We start from the raw sequence: 12,411 nt of genomic DNA on the forward strand, positions 1-12,411 counted from the left end.
AAGGACATTTGCTTCTCTGAGGATTCATGCCAGCTTGAGAGGCGTTTTGGAAGAAGGACTTTGCTATACTAACTCTACTGTATCCAAGGGTTAGTACATGGAAAATATTTCTGCAGTGCTTCTTGGTCCCTTAAGCACCGCTGCCACAAAACAAACCTAATCAAGCTTTTTGCTTTGTTCTTGAAAAGAATGGGAATTGGAGGGAAAGAAAGGAAATCCATCAGGTATTCCTCAGGTAAGGAAACAAATCTTTGGAATCTCATCCTCAACACAGACACATTATGATCCATGCACAAATGTACTGGGATGAAAACGCCTGCTTGGACACACAGGAGCCACCTGCAGCTCTGTTTCTCAGCAGTCTGAAAATTTCTGCTTTCCTTACATGGAAAAGAAAAACCTTTCATGGTCAAATCAGAAGGAGAGGTTCCATCCCTATGGACACCCTCTAGTCATTTGGCTGCTCAAGTCAATGCATAAATGGTAGGCGCATCCCAGAATGTGCCAGGAAACAAATAGGAGGTTTTGGCAGGCTCTCCACATCACCAGGCTCTGGCTTGGTGACGGGCAGAATGTGACTTGGGCTGGGAGAGAAACACGGTCACTGAGTGTTTCAGCAGCACTGCACAAGAAGCAGAAGAGACTCTGCGGCCTTTGCACCCTCATGCCCAGGTTTCAGGCACGTTTCCCAGTGAGAAGAAACTGCACAGGGGGTTAAGTTCCTCTCTAAAAACCAGTGCCTTAGCAACTTTCATGTGTTTGGCCTTCTTTTCTTCATTTCTGGAAATGTAACACCAGTTCTGAGAGGCTTGCCTTGTGGTTTTAGGGGCATCTTCACAGACAGACAAGTGGGAACAACTTGAAACCCAAAGCAAATGTTGCCTGAGAAGAGCTGGGGAGTGTTTGCCTGTGGTGAGGCTTGAGCTGTCTGGCAATCCCCTTCCATGATGTGCAGAAACATCCAGCTGCTCCCCAGAACTCAGTCCCTCTGGGCACGCAGGCCTCTGGAAACACCTGACGATTCCAGCCTTTCTCCTGCTCAAGAGCATCTAACCTAAGCTGAGCTCCAGTTTCTTCAGCAAGGCCAAGGATGCTCACTTCCATGCAGCTGACAGTGTCCATGGAGCTCAGCAGGGCTTTCTGATACTCCTCAGGCCAAGGAATTACAGTGTAGATTGGCAAGACATCAGCTGATCATTATCCAGTGTGGTTCATGTGGAACCAAGCTCTAACACGCTGACAAGTCAGAGGGAGAGAGCTCATTCTGCTTTTGCAAGATGGTATTTAGAAACATAAGACACCAACTTGGAACTATTCAAACCTCAACTTGCAGAATCCATCTCAAACAGACAAAAATAACAATGGCAAGAGGCCTTGGAGTCTCCATAAAAATGCCCACCACTGTCATGATAACTCTGTGCTCGTGGCGCTGAAATAGATGGTGACCAAAGAGACTTTGCTATTATCCTCTTTAACCCAAAGGAGAATTTCAAAGCCAGAAATGGCAATGCACTCCCCTTGTGTACAAATAATTGATGCGGCTTTCTGTCCTTTTCCCACATCACCAGAGGTGACAAAGAGGGTTTTATCCTGACTCTCAGCTGAGCTCAGCCACTGGCCATGGTGGGGAGCTGGAGCCTTCCCTGTCATTAGAACTGTGCAGGCCAGGGATGGCCCTGCTCCTGTGGTAAAGAAACACAGCACTGGTGTCAACTGCCCATGCTGGATCCCAGCCCAGGCACCTGCCTGCAAGCTCATCAACTTGTTAAAGTACCCAGAAACAGCCAAGGGTTTGGCAAACAATTCTAACTGCAGTCAGAGAAAAACACATCCTAAAATTATCCAGGCCACCCACACACGTGACTGAACAATGTACAGATGACTTGAAAGCCTGAAAGTTTCAACAACCACAGGATTTGGAAAAGATGCTACAGAATGGAAGAGAAGAGCTGCATTTAAAAAATGAAAAAGCAAGCAGAACTGCTTGGGCATTGCTTTGGTAGTAGGTTTTTTTCTCTTTTCCTTTTTTGTTTACTCTTCTTTTTCCTTTTTTTCTATGTTTTCTATAAAATTGAAACTGAAAAGGTCTAACCTCCATTGCTCAGGATGTTTATCACATGTCTACCCTGTCCACTGAAAAATTCTTGTCCTTCAGAAACAGAGTTCCAACATTGTTCAAAAAACAAGTGGGAAATGTCAGGCACGGCTGGAGGCCAAAATGGCAGGTTTCTGAACTGGTTAGGTTTCTGAACTGCCACTTCCCTTTCTGATACAACCAAAGCTACAGCAGATGCTGATGTGTTGCAGGGGCATTTTTAGAAGGGGACCTTGGTGGAAGTGGTGCCAGCAGATGGAAATGGGATTTTGTCCAATGGCACGCACAACATGGGACAGGTGAGAAAGACAGTGGAATCAGTGAGTATTTGCACCTTACCAAGACAGGAGTTGCATTCCAGGAAGGAACTTCTCGTTCCACCATTTCGATGCCCACAATTCCCAAAGACCATATGTCCACTTTGGGGCCACATGGTTGACCTGTCACCACTTCAGGTGCCAGCCACCCAGCAGCGCTGGCCACGGAGCTCCGTCTGCCCTGCTCAGGGCTGAGCTGAGCAAAGAGGCCAAAGTCAGCTGTGGAGAAAACAACAAACCATGAAAGCCAGCTCCAATTAGGAAACCAAGCAAAAGAATTCCCCACTCTCAGGCTAAGAATGTGCTGTTGAATCTCCTGGAGAACTGTCCACGCTCGATTTCCTTGGGGCTTTAGCCAAGGGAGTATGGAATTGGCCACTTCCAAAAAAACCCAGGTTTCTTAATGCTGCTCACAGCAGTGGACTTCATTCCCCTGAAGCTTTAGATTGTAGATCCCTCTGTCTAGAAGGGACACACACAGAGCAAGGCCATTCTTGACTGCTTGTGGCTCCTTATACCTCTGTGCACGTTCCAACTGTGCCCTCAGCTCGCAGCAGGGGTCCCTGCACTGCCACCAGCACCATTTTTGGGGAGCTGGCAGTCACGCCAAGCAGCCCCACACCCACATCCCTGGAAAGCTGCACCTGACCAAGAATATACTGACCCAGCTTGACAGAACCGTCAGTTCTGAGAAGGATGTTGCTGCTCTTCACATCTTGGTGGATGACATGGTTTGAATGAAGAAAATCCAGTCCTTGCAGGCACTGAGCGAGAAAACAGAAAGAGGAGGGCAAAAATGAGTGATGTGATTTCATCACACAAGAAAGGAGATAAAGAATCGAATGGGGGAATGGGGAGTAAGGGCAGAACAGTAATGGCCACTGAGAGGAAGAGCTTGCTGCTCCAACACTTGCAGGGCAGGACCTTTCTGAGGAAAGGCACATCAGCTTTTGAAAGAGCAACAGCACCTGCTGTTGTAGGCTGTCCCCTGCAAACCAGCCAGGACGACTCCTGCTGCAGTGGACCTGCTTTTTCCATGCAGAGGACAAAGGAGGGGTTTGGAAAGGAAAAGTCCCTCCCTTTGGTGTTTAGTGGATCACTTTTGTGTGGGAGGCTGCATGGAAAAGATTTTCTTGCTGGCCTCAGCACAGGCTTGGAAGTATCACACCAGTCACTTTGCGGAAGCAAAGAGCATTTTGGCTGCACTTCTATCCTTTTCAGCTGAGGACTGTGAGAAATGAGTCTTTTTTCTTTGCTGGTCTTTTCAAATCCTGCCACCAGCACTTTGCTTTTACAGGCAAGGAATGCAGCGAAGACAGACTCCAGGCAAACATTTAGAGAGGCAAGGTAGAGAACAGAAAATACAAATAAAAATACAAGAGACAGAGCGAGAATACAACAGCAGGAGATAAGAGTACTGGCACTGAGTACAGGGAGTGAAGGGGCACTGGCAGGGCCTTTCACTTGAGACGCTTTTACTTGCCCATAGCATACCAGCAACACAGAAACAAAGCTCGGCACAGGAAATCACTTCAGCTCTGAGCCCCTGTTTCCCAGACAATCCTGCCGAAGCCCTTGGAAACACAGATGGGATTGCTGACCTCCCGACTGATGGCTGCCATCTCATCTTCCGACAGGTAGGTCTGGCTTATGACATTGCTCAGAGTGCCTCCATCCATGTACTCCATAACCAGGGACAGTTCCTCACCCACAAGGTAGCTGAAAGAAGGAAACAAGGGCATGGAGATGAATGTACATGGCTAAGTTGCTGTTTGGAAAAGACAGGTTGGTTCTTCTTTTCAGGTCCCTTTGAGACAAAGACAAAATAAAGGAAGAGACATTCCCTCTTGGCTGTGCATTGTTTGCCATCTGTGCAGTCTCAAGGAGAAAGGCGCAGCTGCAAAAAAGGAGATGTCTTAGATGGGCAGCAAGCAAAATGTGCAGTTTAGTAACAGCCCAGATAAAAAAACCTGTCATGCATGGTGTTTCTGGAAAAAAAGTATCTAGTCTTCCTGGCATGCATAGCAATGGAAAACAGTGGCAACAATCCAAGGGAAATCCTTGTTAGTTTACCTGGACGTAAGAAGACACTTGAAAAAAATCAAGCTCCAAAACAAAGTGGTGGCTGTGAATATAGAGATCATTGATTTAGTAAGACACAACTCATCTGGGTTTTTGAACAATTTTCAAATACCATGTGCCAGCAAAGACTAATGCAGACAAAATGCAATCACTTCCCATCCACTGGAGATGAAAAGAGCAATCATAATTAGCCAATTATTACAGCTCTATTTTCTGCCAGTGACCAAAGTGGGATTTTACCTTGCATGTTTGCAACATGCAAACAAACATTCATGGGACAAAAGCACAACTCACCTGTCTAAACAGTTGACCAGGTTGGGATTTCTATTCACCTTCATGACCATGAGTTCGTTGACTTTTAGTTCCTTCTTCCTCAGTCCTTGGAGCTGTATTTTCTTGATGGCCACCTAAAATGACATTGAAAATCAGTAACTTGAGACGTTGGTGGCATGAGACCACAAGGCACGTGGAGCAAGTGATTTTGCAATGACACAGCTGAGCTGTGCCAAACTGCCTTGTGATTAGGCACTGCAGTAATTAGGAACTGACATTCCAACAGCCCATTTCTCTGCTCCCTTGGGAGCCAGTTACAGGACACGTGGGGCCACTGACATTTTGCCTTGACCACTTGGTAACAGCAGTGTCTCAGTTATCACCCACAAACCTCTGACCACACTCTCTGCTGCTTTGTTTGGGACTCAGAACTTAATACTCTGTGGATACATCTTGGGCTATGGGCAGGGCTTAGGGCTTTCAGGGACACCTTGCAGATCTCTCCCTATGTGCAGTTCCCAAGTGCAGCACTGCAGGTGGCTAAGGAACTACCAGTAACTTTCAGATGGATTTGCTGGCAGCCAGAAATGAGAATTCAGGACTCTGAAGCTGTAGCCCCAAAGAGCAGTGAGGTGCTCGCACGCACCACCTTTGTTTTAGCAATGGAGAGCGAGTGAGCGCGTCCTTCTCTGAAAGGAACCGCTGCCCTCCGTGCCTTCCTTCCGGCAGCTGAGGAGGACAAAGTCCCAAATGTGTTCTGTGGGCTGGCACCAGTCTGTGCTTCTTGTGCCTTTTCAGCACAGCTCTGCCCAAAGCTCCAGCCACAGCTCACACCAGAGGGGAAAGCCCTCGAGTGCAGCACAGTCTGCAGGGGCTGTTGAAATTTACCTCTCCTCCTGTGGCAGTGTCAAGTGCTTTACAAACATCTCCAAAAGTCCTAGAAACAAAACAGAAGCAGAGAGAGGAGAAGCCATTTAGATCTTGCAGTGAAAGCCAGCCCACACAGGAGATCTGTGCTGTAAATACCGCAGACCTGCAGGACACTGGAAACATTGAGATGTGTTTGACAATGCCTTCTGAGCACACTTAGAAATTCTGATCAGCACTGACAATCTAAGCCCAGTGCCTGAACACATTTGCAGCTTGTCTGACTTCACACTTGATACCTATTCCGCCAGCAAAACACCTGATGCATAGTTTTGTAAAATTAACATTGCTTGGACTCACCCACTGCCAATATTTTCCAGTTCAATGTATTTTAGAATAGGATTTTCCATCTTCACCATTCTCCCTGAGGGAAACAAAATGCAAGATGTTCACTTCAAAGCAGAGATCACACCTTCTAGGAGATACAAAAGGCAGCCCCACTGTCTGGAGCTCTGAGCCCTCCCTTTGTGGACAGCTGGCTAACAACAACAGGAACAGGAACTGGAACAACAAGAAAAGAACAACAGGCCCACAGCACAAGTGGCTGGCACAGAGACTGATTTCCAGCATCCTTTGAAGAGAGAGACCTCTTGACAGCAGGCACACAGGGAAGCACAGGGAGATACATTCAGAGGAGACTGAGACCAGAAGAGAATGCCTACCAAGGCAAGTAAGTTTGTCATCTAGAAACATTAAGGAGAGCTGGAACTAACAGTGCCTTTGTTTTCTTGGGAATAAACACTGTGAGATTTATAAAAGGTTTCCTACTTGCTAAGATTAAGTGCACCAGGACATCTAGAATCAATTCCTCTGAACAGATGCCAAGTTCAGGACAGGAGGAATATTGCCAAGTGTTCCCATCTTTTCCACCTTGCAGCAGTTTGCCAGAAGAATGCCTCTGTGTTTGTAAACCAGAGCAGCTCATGCTAGAACAAATCCCCACGGGGCTTTCAGCATCAGGACCCTCGCCCTTTATGAGCAGGCTGAGCCCAAAGACGCCCTTGCCCATGCCCCGCGTGAAGAACCGCGCCGCTTCTCTTCACCCTCACAGCGCGGATCAGTTGCTCCCATTGCACTCGCCCTCTCGGCACCGCACACGTCCCCATCTTCCCAACTCGGGACGGTGGGCACGGGCACAGAGGACAGCAGTGCTCCTCAGGCGTCCCTGTGACACAGAGAGCTGCCCAAAGGAGATGCTGACCCTCTTGTGAGTCCAGGCTGTGCGAGGCAGATGCCGGCCCAGAGAAGGGGCTGCGGCTTCAAGCAGATCCGCGCTGCAGCAGCCGGGCAGCAGCGGGACCCTCCCAGCTAAGGAAGGCTCCAGCCTCTGCAGTCCCTCCAGCCCTCAGGGGCAGGGCAGCGACCACAACAAGTCTGGCAAAGCCCAAGCATGAGCACTGACAGGCACTGATGGGAAGAAGCCAGAGTGAGCCTGAGCCCCAGACAAGCTGTTACCCCCATTCAGGACACAACAGGATGGGCTTTGAGATCAGCCACACCCAGGCACAGATCAGTGCCCTTTTTGTCCCAACAGGTGATGGTAGACACAGAATCCACTGGGCTCTCTTCTCAACCCTACCAGATCTTATCTGAGAGCACAGCACTGGCAGCTGTTAAGGGCAAGAAGCAGATTCATTGGGTTGCGCTGCAGAATCACAAAGGGCTTGATGTGTTCTCCTAGAGACTGATCTCAGCAGGGCTTCTGCCAGTGGCTAGGACTCAAGCAGTCACAGCCTTCTGCTGATCCAGGAACAATCCCTGATTCTGCCTTCGGCAGAGAGGGAAGCTCAGGCAAACTCCAGCCAGTCTAAGCTGCCCTCAGAGGCAACAGGAACACCCAGAGCTCTCTCTTGCTGCCTCGGAGCACTGCCAGCACTTCTGTGACACTAAACTGATCAGAACCCTTGGTACAGCTATGCTGACATGTACACACAACACACTGTGCCTCAGATAAGAAAGATACCAGACGTACTCTGCTGCTCCAGGGAGTCACCCGCCATCTCCTGTTGCTGAGCAGCAGCTGGGTCAGCACGGCAGGTGAACCAAGGGCTCAGGCTCCACTTCTTCAGCTGGGGAGCAAAGGCTCCTTGGGATGGCACTGCTGCTTCTGCAGCAGCTTCAGTGTCAGAGTCGGTGTAGATCTGAGACAAGAAATGAGTTGATGTCAGGAAGGTGTGGCAGAGATTGCCCTGAAATGCAAGAGAGATTGCCATTTGAAATGCAAGCTCTTAGGAAGCTGCTGTCAGCCACATGCAGAGCTCTTCAACTGGATTGCTTTGGATGTCCCCTTGTGAAACCAAATGGTCAAAAGCAAAGGCTGGTTTGACTCGAGTTCATAGCCAGTTTCTTGTTCTAAAGGATGACTGCAGCAATGACCGCTCCACTTCTCTCAAAGACTCCTTTCCCCCTCCTAGGTCTGCAGATACATTTGCAGCTCCTCATTCTAATATTCTACCTCCTGCCATGAAATTCTCTTTTTCTGCACCTTCCTCGGGACATGCTTATCCTGCAGCATCTCTGGGTGGGTCAGTTCCTGGGCCTCATGCCAGCCTCGGGGCTCTTGGTTGCCCGTCATTTGCTGGAACTCTCTGCAGGCTGCCAGGTAGGATGGCGACACTTCCACCTCAAGTCAAACAGAACAAAGCAGTCAGAGACTACAGCTTGTCCCCGTCTGCCAGGAGACATCGACTGGGAAGAAAGTAAAGGACAGGAGCAGATCTGCAAGGGATACAGACAGCTTGTAGCTCGTATTCCAAATCTATGTGAGTGACCATGTTCACCTGCAAAAACACCTCAAGAAACAAGGTCACCTGGAAGAAGCCAGCAGGAGTTCATGACTGCTGGCTAAATGGCCAAAGGAGTAATGCCACTGTCTAGAGCATCAGCTGAGATCCAGCAGAGCAGGAAGTGTCCTTGAGAGCAACTCTGACAGAGGCTTCATCAGGATGGCACTCAGAGGCATCACCCACCCCTGCTGCTCTGCACTGGAAAGGCAAGGAGGGCAGAAACCACCCTTGGGTGACTGCAGTGCTGATGGCTATTTCCCTCACTTGCTTTTCTAGAGCCTTTTGCTCCTGAAGGAGGCAATTCATTTTCTCTTGGATGATTTTAATTTTTTCGTCTAGCCTCTTCTTCCTTGCCTTGGTCCTAGCCTCAGTTTCCTGCAGCTGTGCCTGCATCTGTTTGTCAATTTTCTGTAAACAACAACGGAAAGGACTCTCTTTCATGAGTAGAGTGGCTGCCATTCCTTCATTCACCTGTTTTTGTTGATTACCCCTGTGCATAGGGAGATTCTTCTCCTCTTGGATGTCTTCATTCCTCCTCTTCACTGCCATGATGGCACTCTGAGCTTCAAGCAGCTCTGCTTGTGGCTCTGCCTTGATGTTCTGTACACACAAAAGCAGAGCAAGTGACTGAGAGCTGCCATCAAGCTCAGCTTTTCCCTCTTATAGCCTCAAAATCACATTTATTCAGCCCCTTCTTTCTGCTTCCCTACCCAGCTCTGCTTCCACTGTAACCCTCCTGTGCTGGTGCTGATCTCTGCAGATTGCAAGGCTCTGTGCTTCCATTGCCTGTGGGACTCCTGGCCTCCTCAGTCCCAGGAGCTCTGGTTTGCGCCCCTCTCCCTGCCCTTCCCTCTGTGCCCTGGCCAGTCAGGCTTACCCGGCCATACTCCTGTGGCTCTTCCACCTGCTGCCTGAGCTGCTCTTCCTGCCCTCGGGCAGGGAACAGCTCTCCCTGAGTCTGGCATGGCAGCTCAGATGAGGCAGTGTGCTCCTGCTCTTTCTCTAGAAGCACCTGCACAGAAAGCAAGAGAAGATGGGTTTCAACTTCCCATACGCCCTTTGTGGGCCAAGACTCAAAGACTGCTGGGCTCACACCTTCCCAAAGCACTGTGCTGCTGCTCTCCTGGGTCCTTCTCTGCCCGAGGGGAGGCACAGATTCCAAAGTGACCCTGGCCCTACAATCAGGGGCCATCTGGGACTGAAGCTCCAGCAGCCTCTCAGGCAGCTGACAGGGAAGGGGTGGCATTTCTCAAGGGTCTGGTGAGGGCCTCCCTCTGCTTCTGCCGTGTCCTGTTTGTCTCTCCTGAAGGGATGCCTTTAGGTGAGCTTTGCATCTTCCACTGCTTTGGAGCAGAGTCAGGAGGATTTAAATAGATACATAGATAGACAGACAGATCTCACTTTTATAATCTCTCTTTACTGTACTGTGGTATTTACATTCTTTGAATGGAGAGAGATATAATTCTCTCTCCTAGGTTTTTTTTAAGGGAAGGTAGTGAGAAACTTAGAGAAGAAGAGAAAACAATTCTAATCTCTACTGGCTGTTCTTGTTTTTTAGTATAGGAAGAATGTGTTATAGTGATTGTTTTCTGAAAGTGATTTGTTAGTTGGATTTTAGTGATAGTTGTTTAGACTGATTAGTTAATTAGATAAAAGACTGCCTGGAGACAGTCACGAGTTTTTCTTTAGTAGCGTTTTAGTGAAGTATCTCTTTAGTATAGTTTAATATAGTACTAGTGTAATATAACATAGCTTAAGAAAGCATTTGTTTAACCTTCTTAATCATAGAGCCAAAGCACATTATTCCCCACGTGGGGGTCACCCTGAATCAATCCTGTCTTTTCTGTCGCTACACACATCAGCACTCGGTAGCAGTGCCCCGATCAGCAGCCATCCTGAATTTGCTCTCCTGTTGCTTCAGTAACGCACACTCTTGGGGAATCTGGAGCATGTCGGTCCTTATGGAATGCAATCAGATCCAGAGCATTGCACTGGGAACGGCTCTCTTTGTGCATCTGTGCTCGGGCAAGTTCTTCTCTTGGACTCGCCCACACTGATGGTGCTAAAGTGGCTGGAATCAGAAATGCAGCCCAGCCCCTCCCAGCTCCTCTAATCTCTGAGCACCAGCTGGAATGCAAGGGCATTGATTTCCTACTCAGTTCCCAAACACATCACACACTGATTCCCTGGGCAGCCAAAAGACACGGGAGCCATTAACTTGAAAAAGATGGGCAAGCCCTACTGGCTGGTCTGGCACCAGAACAGCTCGTTCTGCACCAACATCCCTGCCCCAAACTATGTGTTCTTGTGCAAAAATATTGCATTATCCAGAACTGCCTCCTTGAACATTAAAATTCTAGCAGAATTTCTGCCAGTGCTGTAAAAGGGCAGGAAAGATTGAGAAAAAAGCTCCCTTGCTCTCTGGAGAAGGAGAAATTGCACAAGACTTGTCCTTCTAGCAAACAAACAAATAAACAAAATATGAAAGTGTTACCCACACCAGTGTCTAAAGCACTTGGATGCAGTGAAGGGATGTCTGGCAGGGAAAAAGCCCTCGTGCTGAGCATTGGCTCTATGGATCCAAGGCAGGGATCAATGGCAGTCTGCCTGAAGGTCCCTCATGAGCCCCCATTGTCCAGGCTAAAGCTCCCTCAGCACCTCCTCCCTGGCCTTGTGCTGCACCCCTTGCCCAGCTCCCCTGTCCCTCTGTGCCCACGCTGCAGCCCCTCCATGACTTTCTGCTTCCCAGGGCCCACAGCTGCACACAGCACTCCAGCTGTGGCCGCAGCGCTGCCCAGCACAGGGCCATGCTCCCTGCCCTGCTCCTGCTGCCCCACTGCTGCTGGCACAGCCACCGTGCCCTTGGCCTTCTTGGCCCCCTGGCCCCACTCTGCCTCATCTTCAGCTGCTCACGGCCGCCAGCCCTGCGTCCTTTGGGCCCACGCAGCTCCCCAGCCACAAAGGTGCCCATTGCACTTCAGATACTGCAGGCACCATTGCAAGGTGTACATCCTGGGTTTAGCATTACAAGACAGCAGTCAAGGATTTGCAGCTTTGCTCGCACTCTAGGCTCCAATGCAGTTTTCAAATGCAGTCTTCAAAGCATACTACACAATAGAAGGTATCGACAGACACATGCAGTGTCTGGTTTTTGCCTCAGAAGAAGGGTTCAGAACTACTCCCTTTGTTTCTTTTGCCACGCCTGACAAGAATGCCCCCCCACAGCTTCATGGACAACACAGTCATCTCCTTGCAGCTTATCAAAGACCAAGAAACAGGCAGACTCAGAGCACCTATCTGCTCTGCTACTGGCTGCTCTGCCTGAAGGGGCAAAAGAGCAACCTGGTAACAAAGGCACCAAAATCCCTGACTTCAAGCAGCAACTCTACATCCCCAGTGTGTCTCTGAAATACTCCCAAGTAAACACACCCAAGAAGTTTGTGGAGACAAAGCACCAGAAAGAACTTGTGTGGTCAGATCAACATTTTTTTTTGTGCCTGCAGCTACTTGGCCAGTCTGTGAAGGGGGACAGGTCTCTCCACGCCACAGTGTCCCCTGTGTATCCAACGAGGCTGAGCACAGTGTCTTTGACATACTCCCTCCTCTGGGAACAGGGAGCCTTCGTGCTTCAGGCTGGCCCCTATCAAAATGCCAGGAAGCTGGTCCCTAAACATGACAGACCAAAGCCCATTGTCCAGCTGTCACAGGCTGGGGCAATCACCAGGCCCTGGCAGGACTCCAGCACTCAGCATCCTCAGCCAGCAACAGCAAGTGCTGGCTGGTCAGAAACTTGCAGCTCTGCCCTGCACTAAAGACAGCAGCACACACAGCTGGCACTTACTGGCTCAGAATGTTCAGGCTGTGGTGTGAGCACAGCTGGAGGCTGGCGCTCATCCACCTCATTTGCCTCCTCTTCGGCCTCCTCTCCATG

Source organism: Melospiza melodia, unplaced genomic scaffold, assembly GCF_035770615.1.
Source record: "Melospiza melodia melodia isolate bMelMel2 unplaced genomic scaffold, bMelMel2.pri scaffold_44, whole genome shotgun sequence".
NCBI lineage: Eukaryota > Metazoa > Chordata > Aves > Passeriformes > Passerellidae > Melospiza > Melospiza melodia.